This window comes from Mytilus californianus, unplaced genomic scaffold (assembly GCF_021869535.1).
Source record: "Mytilus californianus isolate M0D057914Y unplaced genomic scaffold, xbMytCali1.0.p SCAF_1, whole genome shotgun sequence".
In the NCBI taxonomy this organism is placed as follows: domain Eukaryota; kingdom Metazoa; phylum Mollusca; class Bivalvia; order Mytilida; family Mytilidae; genus Mytilus; species Mytilus californianus.
The window spans coordinates 30,301,396-30,311,467 of NW_026262581.1; the positions used below are offsets into that span (position 1 = coordinate 30,301,396).

Consider the following 10,072-nt stretch of genomic DNA (forward strand, 5'->3'; position numbering starts at 1 on the left):
AAACATTTTATCAAACACTGTTTTCTGGTATTGGGAAGTCTTCACTGGTGGCGTTTTCCTATCTGTTTTCGAAAGAATTTAGATAATTTCCCAGGAATAAATTACCCTAGCTGTATGTGGCAAAACCTTTCGGAATTTTGGGTTCTCAATGCTCTGAAAACTCGTACATTATTTGGCGTTTTTTAACTTTTGTTATTCGAGCGGTACTGATGAATCTCTTGTGGGCGAAACGCGCGTCTAGCGTAGAAAAGTTTAATCTTGTTATCTATGAAGATTTTATTTTACACTAGAAAAATATTTTATATTAATTAAAAAAAGTCAACGTCTACAAACTTGTAAATTTAATCTACAGATACCAAAAGAAAAAGATCAAAGACAGAGCATTTCTTAAAAGATTGAGAATGTACACTTTGCAATATGAGGTCTATTGGATATGAGTTCTACTATTTTCTCATATTCAGTCTCGAAGAAATAACAATGATACAAATTAAAGTTAATCAGAAACATTATTTGAACAATCCAAGCAAAGAGAAAAAATGAAAAGGCTGTTGTCCCTGGGTGATTTGTTCTTGCTAATTCATCTTTTCACCAAAAAATATTTAAAATTTGCTTTACATAATCCTGCGTTGCAACTATAATTAAACAATATATTCATATTCATATTGCCGATAACCAAGACAGATAGAAGGACACCGGATTTTAATTATTATTAAAACTATATACATGAATACAACTCATAAGCAATAAGCATATACACATAAAGGAAATCATTATGATTATAATTGATGAAATGCTCGTATACTGTGTTTTGAGTTGAATACCAAATAATGGAAATAAACCAATTATAAGTCAGTTGTTCCTAGCCGGTGGGATTCTCGAAGATTGAAGTTTTTTTTCCTTATTTTGAATTTAACTTAAAATACAGTGTACGAACATTTCATCAATTGTACTTATAATATTGAACCTGAAATGCCTTATACAATTTTGCCCCTTAGAGAACATATTCCCTCCTATTTAATCTGCCTTTTCGTTTTGTTTCAACTCCTGTCAAAAATAATTTTCTGACGTCAAGGCATCAGACATCTAGATTCCTTGTCTGACATCGAGGCGTCAGACATTTAGATATCTTGTCTGAAGTGTAGGTGTCAGGCATTTAGATACCAGATAAAAGCTACAGACATTTAGATTCCATGTCAAGGCGTCAGACATTTAGATTCCTTGTCTGAAGTAATGGCGTCAAACATTTAGATTCCATGTCAAGGCGTCAGACATTTAGATTCCTTGTCAAGGCGTCAGACTTTTAGATTCCATGTCAAGGCGTCAGACATTTAGATTCCTTGTCTGAAGTAAAGGCGTCAAACATTTAGATTCCATGTCAAGGCGTCAGACATTTAGATTCCTTGTCAAGGCGTCAGACATTTAGATTCCATGTCAAGGCGTAAGACATTTAGATTCCTTGTCTGACGTAAAGGCGTCAGACATTTATATTCTTTGTCAAAGCGTCAGACATTTAGATTCCTTGTCAAGGCGTCAGACATTTAGATTCCATGTCAAGGCATCAGACATTTAGATTCCTTGTCTGAAGTAAAGGCGTCATAATCAAATATACACTTCTATGCGCCTAGTAAGTATTTTGTAATTTGGGTTTATCATTATATACTTCATTGTATAGTAAAATGGGTAACTCGTTTTAATTCATTATTCAACACCTGAATCACCAAAGTACGGCAATATTTGTATGCAGAGCTGCATGTAAATAGTGCTTTAGTCAATTTAACTGCAATACATTTTCACATGAAGTAGAGCTTTCTACATTGCCAGTAAAACACGGAATAGTACCATATCAGTTTGCCATTTTTGTCAACAGGCGATGTGCTTATCCATAAGTACCGTATCTAATGATTTAAAAAAACTGTATTTGTATTGAATTGATTTACATTTTGTCAAGACAGGGCCATTTATAGATTACTATATATTGGCATTGGTTTTGCACCTTGTTGAAGACCGTACGGTGATCTGTTGCTGTTTACATCAACGTGTTTTGTCTCTAATGGAGAACTGTCTTACTGGTAATCTTACCATCTTATTTTGATATTGTAATTGCAAAAGTAATAGCTTCTTTAAAACGCTTGCCTTGCCGAGGCTGATTACGTACAAAAAAATGTTTGGCATAACAAAATTAGGCATACATTTTTTTTTGGAGGAGGAGGGAGGGGGGGGGGTATGTTGTATTATAGAAACCTTTGAAAAGCATTTTTACTTTTTTGTCATTTTAGTATATTAGATGTGGTACTAGTAAGAAGGTTATCTGGTTTTCTATCAGTGTAATTTTCTATTAGAGATTGTTTATTGATTTACTTTTTGTTCGTTTGTTTGTTTGTTTGTTTCGATTAGAAGAGTTTGGGTAATTACCCTGTATCTGTTCATTCATAGAGTAAATTAGTTTTTTGTGGCAATCTTATTCATTTTTACAAAGAACAATACTTGGAAGAGAGGCATTATAAGATCGATCGTTGTTTGCTGAAATAAAAAAAATCAACACTTGTAGAAGGAATATATTGACATGATATTACCAAATAAAATAAATGAAATATTGCAATGGGACGCTCTATTACTCTACCTCCTTCAAATAATCATAAACTACTGATAATTCAACAAGTCAATTTTATTGGTAAATTTCCGATATAGGATCAAAGTTTATCTGCCAAATTCTTCAAATAGTTTCAAAGCATTGCTATTTGATTGTATACCATATTTGTTGTAAATGACCTGCAACACTAAGTATGAAGAAAGCAAAGTTGCAATCACTATAAGACTAACAGTTTGAAAAAGGAATGGCAAAAACCTCTGTATTATTCAATACTCCAAATGAATTTGCCACCGTTGTTATAATAGTTCTTTTATCTGTTCTTGCAATTTATTATTTTTGACGCATTTGGGTCTCTCTGAATTTGCTTATTTCCCACCGGCAGCTTTCACATGTTTATCATATTTGTCCATAGCAATAACCCATGAACATAACTTCCATGTCGCCAGTGACACATTCTTCGCATTTTCAAGATTAAAATTCGGGTCACTGGTGTATTCCTTGCGTATCTTTGTCATTACTTCCGGCTGCAATGAAAAAAAAACGAAAATAGCATTTAAAAGTGTCATATATAATATGGTATTAATGTGTAGTTTTTATATTGATAATTTCGTGTTTGGCTTTGATTTGGCAAATCTTTGATTTTTTTGCTTAATTTATTCATAACTAGTTTAAACTCGGAACAATTTGGAGCTAGACATATTGTATAAGATACTCGTCATTGAGGTTTATTTATATAGAAATGGTATTATTTGAAGAAACAAGTGTACAAAACATGTATTAGCTCTTCATACATAACAAACTAGTGATTTCGACCACAAATTCATAATTTGTTGTTTGACAATAATTGTATACTGAATAGCCCCAAAATAGTTAAAGAGAGCAGTTTCAAGATGTGTATACAAATATAGAAAAGATAATTAAAGTTGAATTTACTTTTAAAAGGATCAACTGAATTAATGTTCTTCAATAACATCTTTGCCTTATAAGAAGTTCAATAAAATTTCAATTATATTGGGAAATTAATTCATGAACATTAAAGGGAATCACATGCGCAGAGTGCATATCTGTACGTTTTTATAATACGTAACACACCTTATATATTAAGTGGAGTATTGTGGATAATGTACGGAATCATAGAAACTTCGCCGCAGATTGGTAGCATGAATATAGAAATGTAGCCATATTAATTCTGCCATTTGTCAGATATTGATGTATATGAGAAACGGCTGTTTTACTCGTTAACTGGGCAAAATTGATCAAGAAATGTTCCTTCAACGTGGGCAATGCCCTTTTAATCTATTGATGTGTCTATAGGCGACCTCAGCAAAAAAAAACTCCACAATCTCCTTGTTGCAATGCTGTTTTCTATTGACAGCAAAAGATACAAGTTGTCTCTGATAATAATAAGATATTAGCAACTGATTGAATGGTTTATTTCTGGTCCTTAATATACAATTTAAAATTATACATTATTGTTCTATATGAAATAAGACGATGTGGTGTGATTTCCATTGACACAGCTATCCATTTAAGACCAAAGGACACATATGTGAACAAATACAGGTGACCTTTGGTCTACAACAATGAGAAAAACCGATACCGAATAGTAAGCCACAAAAGGCACCAAGTATTATTTCATAAAAAATTCTTAATTTTTTGTTTTGCTTTTTATGAAGGAAGCATGCAATTTTGATAACATGCCTATTTGGTAAAAAAAAAGTCAAAAAGCAACTTATGGTATGTATATTTGTTGAGGAAAGCAAGTAACTTATTATAACATATCCATTTGAAAAAGAACATATCTTCTGACATTGAAGGAAAATAACAACTGATGATAACATATATTTTAGGCAAAGAATATAAGGTAGGCAAACGGCAAGTAGGAACATATCATACAATCTGCAATGTTTTTGATAAAGTAGGTAATTTGCAACTTACTATAACACATCTTTTTAGTAAGGAAGGCAAATTTATCATAACAAATGTACTTATTCACTGATCTAGTACACAATTTTATTTGGGTGCCGGCTGAGGACATCCTCCGGGTGAGGGATTTTCTCGCTGCGTAGAAGACCCATTGGTGGCCTTCGGCTGTTGTCTGCTCTTTGGTCGGGTTGTTGTCTCTTTGGCATATTCCCCATTTCCATTCTCAATTTTATTAGTAATCAATATAAGGTAGGCAAATAGCAACTTATCATAACCAGCCTGTTTGATAAGGACACACAGAAACTTATCATAACCAGCCTGTTTGATAAGACGGACGTATAGAAACTTATCATTTCCAGCCTATTTGGTAAAACAGAAAAATAGCAACTTATCATAAAATGCATAATTGATTAGGATTCATCAAAGGGTAGTCTTTCGTTACAGGCCTATTTTATAAGAATGGCACATAGTAGCTTATTATGAAATGTATATGTAATTAGGATTGCGAATAACAGTCTTTCATAAAACGTCTATTTTCTAAGAATGACAAAAAGCAGCTTATTATAACATGACTTTTTGGCATGGAAGGTAGATGGCAGTTCATAATATTATATGCAAATAACTCAGACTTTAAAGAGTGATATTCAGTATTTACATAGTGAAAATCAAATTCTGTATGTTGATGAACACTTATCCGTTAAAATCATTCGTGTTTAGATGCTTTTGTATCCAATTTATAATTCCAACTGCTTTGATTCGAGCTCAAGTAGACAAAAAGCGCGCCCACCGTTCGGAATTACAAGCTTAGTTCTTTCAACTTATTCAGAAATACATATTTGAAATAAGGAGGCTGTACTATCAGAGATGAGTTATTTCAGTGCAGTCTACAATACGATTCATGACACTAATTGTATGCTCTTAGAAAAAGTGGTAATTTATAAAAAGCCAAGAACAAAGGCACATTCTACAAAAGACTCACACAAATATTTAAAAATTGAGCATGCAAACGAAAAACATCCCCTCGTCCACCAAAAAAACAAGAACAATAAACAAAAAACAAAAAACAGAAAATGTCAAAAAATGTCAAACAACACAAAACAAACAAAATAAAACTTGATAGAAAACAAATAAAAGCAGCAATAACTGGATTACTTAATTTATTTATGGTCTCATTATACTTACTGGTATATTAACCTTGTCATAAGTCTGAAGTTTCTGCAAAAACTCGTTTACATTAGCGAGTAGTTTCTTCGACTCGTCCCATGACGGAGTCCTACCCATTAATATACATACTGCTTGCATAACATTTTTAGTCAATACTGGTGGGTTCTTAAATGATTTAAGTTATAATTCTGTAATTGAACCTTTGTTTATCTAAAAAAAAACAAAAAATAGAAATGTCAATGATTTTTTCTGAACATTAAAGTATCATCTCTTAATATTTTTTCTTCATTTCCCTGGTACTGTTTCTCCAATGCACAGCAGAACACGCTCACAATATAGACACATCCGGTTCCACCGCCTTTGGATGGATAATTTAAATCTGATTGTTCAACAGTCACATTTTTTTCTCTCTATTTGTAGGAGTTGTTTTTTTTAATAAAGTTTTAAGAGTAGGTCAATGTAAGAAATTAAAAAAAACAGGGATTGAAAATCTTTAGAAAAAGTTTGAAATATTGATTAATTGATTGAATGATTGATTGATTGTTGGTGTATTGGCTATATTAATACGCTTTCATAGATTTATCCTTATAGTGTCTCAGTTTCTCTACATATGTTTGACATTCAAGCTCTTACATAGTTGGATTAAACATATTTGTTTTGGTCCGATATTTTGAACCCATAAACCGATTGCTTCAGATCTATAAATGAAAATGACATGAAATCAACAGAACTAAAAAGAGACAAATATATAGGCTATTTTAATTAATTGCTTGTTTGTTGTTTTCTCAACGTCCAGTTGCAAATATTTCATGCATTTTCAGGACAAAAACAAATTAACAGTAAATATATATTTGAGTTGCCAAGTGGGTCTTATTTTTTTTTTATTCTATACTTGGCAACAAAAATACATACTGTAAATCAACTAATTTTCGCGAGCGATTTATTTTCGCGACTTTCGCGAGTAGAAAAATAACGCAAATATAAATCGTCGCGAATATGTAAAACTTGGATCTTTCCTAATTAAAATACATCAAGAAAATTTGAAAATCGCCAACTTTAATCGCCGCGAAGTGGGCTAGAAAGAGCGAAACGCGAAATCAAGTATCCGCGAAAATAAGTTGGTTTACAGTAATTCAACTCCATGGAGTATACCTTCACATGGGATCTTACCTTTTTTAGATCTTTAAGAACGACGTTGACATCTGTAGAATCAACTTCTTGCGCAGCCATTCTTCACTTATTGCCAGCGACGGCTAATTCATCTATTAAGTGGTTGCTTCCCTTTTATAGTTCTTTTTACTATTTTTAACCCATGAGTAACATTGATATTGAATATCAAATTAAAAATCGAAATGTGAATTTCTCGCCAAATTTATTTCATATTTATGAATAATACTATTTAATTAGTTACGTAGGTGTGTGACATTTAACAAGCGGTCAGTTCAAGCTTCTGAACTATTAGGGGATTTTCCCGAACTATCCATATATGATACTAAAATTTAAATTAAAATATATTGTTATTGTTACATAAAGTCAAAATATAGACTTAACTATTTCGATACACAGGTAACCTACAAAATCGAAGTTAAATCCAATTGAAAAATAATACCTTTAAACACAAAAGTGATTATTAATGTGTTTGGTATTATGGATACGGGTGGAAAGCAACACTTCGATTTCATTTTATAGACTATTTCAAAGTACCATAGATGATGTCATATGCAGGCATATGTTAAAATTCAAGAGATATATGACACTCCAAGAGTGGCTGTGGTGTAGACATATGGATACCTGGCTTTTTGCTGCGCCACAGTAAGAAACGTTTACTTGACTTTATGGCTAATCATGATATGAATGCACAGCCAAGTTCAGTGATGAAGTGAAAATACAATATCCCTTGCTTTCGTTTTTCCTCATTCTCTACACTATGAGAAACCTTTGCAACAACTCATTATGAGATACAAACAAAAGTGTTATAAACAAACTTTCTGTTCTATAAATACATGTCAATTTTTCCCAGTTGCTGTCGTAATTTCAATACTTCACACCGGTCTACCGGTTTGTTGAATCAACTATTATATTTATTTCTTTATTTTTTTTCTCCTGGATGTGTATGTAATTTGTTCCTCTAGCCCTTAAAAACATTAACCAAAAATCAATCATTTTATATAGCGAGATCTTGATTGGTGAGTTTTCGTATTGTTTTGAATATTGTTTGTATAATTTCAGTAAGAATTTCGATGACAAAAATATATCACACTCCATTTTGATTCATCATGTTTTGCATTTATATTGCTTAAGAAATCAGATTTTTCTCGAACTCGAGCGTTAGCCACATTCAATATCAGAACACTAAAAATCATCGGAAAATTCATAGCACTGACGTACTGCTACCTCGTATGACCCCTATATCTGATGGCTGTTAAATAAATAGTACAGAAAAAGTACAAAAATACCGAACTCCAAGGCAAATTCAAACGGAAAGACCCTTATCAAATGGCTAAATTAAAAGCTCAAACACATCAAACGAATGGAAAACAACTGGTACAGTAATATTCCTGACTTGGTGCAGGCATTTACTTATGTAGAAAATGGTGGATTAAACCTGGTTTTATAGCTAGCTAAACCTCTAATTTATGTGACAGTCGCATAAAGTTCCATTATACTGACAACAATGTGTGAGCAAAACAAGTAGACATAATAGGTAAAAATGTCAAAAATAGGGGTACAGCAGTCAATATAGTGTTGTAATCTTAATCACTATTAAAATAAACAAATATGTCAAAAAAGAAACACAAAATGGCATATCGACAAAGCACATAAGCAAAAATGAAAGACAAGAATATAAAAAATGACGATAGCACAATAACACAAGGGCGGGATGTATAAGCACCGATCCACGCCAAAAGGATATTACCAAAAATGGACTAAACAGTAAAGATTAATGATATACAAAGACCAATAAAAGAACACTATAACACGTTACTTAAATGATAAATATAGATTATAACATGGCCTTTTTCATATCAGACCCCTTATCAGCCCTAGGTCATGTTATCAGCCCGAGAGCCGACATGTTCTTTTTATCATAAACTTTGAAACAATGCATTTGTTGTAATATTTGTTTTGTATTTTTTAATAATATATTTTCCTGATTATTAATATTTTCTTTTTCTCCAACTTTGTTATGTTTTACAAAAAAAAACGTACCATTGATTTACATTTTCCGGAATTTGCCGAATGACGTCGAACTGTCATATAACGTTACAGAAAAGCATGCGATAATAACCGGAAGCAGTTGATATGAAACGGAAGCAGTTGATATAAACCGGAAGCAGTTGATAACAAAAGTCATATCACACGGCTAAGGCAATTCTTCAAATTTAATGAATAAATATATGTACAAATAAGTTTTATCATGGAGTACAATTATACCATTATTTTCTATAAGTATATGATAAACAACGTCATTACCTAGAATCTGCACTTCAAGACCATCATGTATTATTTGAGTAGTATGATACGGAATATTTATCAACAAGGTCTTAAAATGAACTTTTTTTAGAAAAAGAACAGGACATTCTTTGACATAACCCTGGTTCATCAACTTTCTGCTCAGACCCTGGTGACATTTATAAAGTCTGAGTAGCAGCTGCAAACTCTTGAATACCGAACGAGTTGGGAAATTCAAAATTAAAATCGTCTCGTTTGTCATAGATTCTGGTACTCAGATGATCGCTTATGTCAAATTCGAAGTATAAGTCTAAAAATGAGGCAGATGAAGCCGTGTCTGTTGTTTTTGGAGGATATATGGAACCCAATCAGAAAAGTTTGGATTGTTAATGGAAAGAACATCATCAATATATTTGAATGTGAAATTAAATGATCTGGCTTCTTTGACCTTCTTGTTTTTGACAAGTGTCTGAAGGAACTCTGACTCATATGAAAATAAGAAGATGTCGTCAAGGAGAGGCGCTCAATTCGTTCCCATAGGAATGCCGACAATGTTTTGAAAAAGTCTACCTCCAAATTCAACAAATATGTTGTCAATAAGAAACTTCAGCATACTGATCACTTGTTCCTCTGTGTAGAATGTTTTACCTTTTTGTTCACTATGGTATCCCAAAGTAAGAAATTTATCATGTTTATCGCGTAAACTACCATTTTTATATTGAAAAGCATTGTGGATTATTTATTTTAGACGATTTTTTAATTTCACATGGGGAATGGTGGTATACAGGGTTGAACAATCAAAAGTTTTGATAAAATTAATTTCAGAGAAAGATCGAGATCTAAAATTATCCAGAAGTTCTTCGAAGTTTTTTAGAATCCACATATGGTTAATACCACTACGCGAGTAAATAGTTTCACAGTGTTTCTGTAGACCATCTT

At 32.3% G+C, this 10,072-nt stretch overlaps 1 long non-coding RNA gene across 1 annotated transcript; it reads right to left on the minus strand.

Moving 5' to 3' along the window:
- Positions 1-2,647: 2,647 nt before the first annotated feature.
- LOC127701481 (uncharacterized) lies at positions 2,648-7,117 on the minus strand. The gene is made up of 3 exons (XR_007982056.1): positions 6,851-7,117; positions 5,699-5,890; positions 2,648-3,114 (listed from the first exon to the last, which is right to left on the minus strand). It is a non-coding gene; the product is annotated as an uncharacterized LOC127701481 (long non-coding RNA).
- Positions 7,118-10,072: the final 2,955 nt, after the last annotated feature.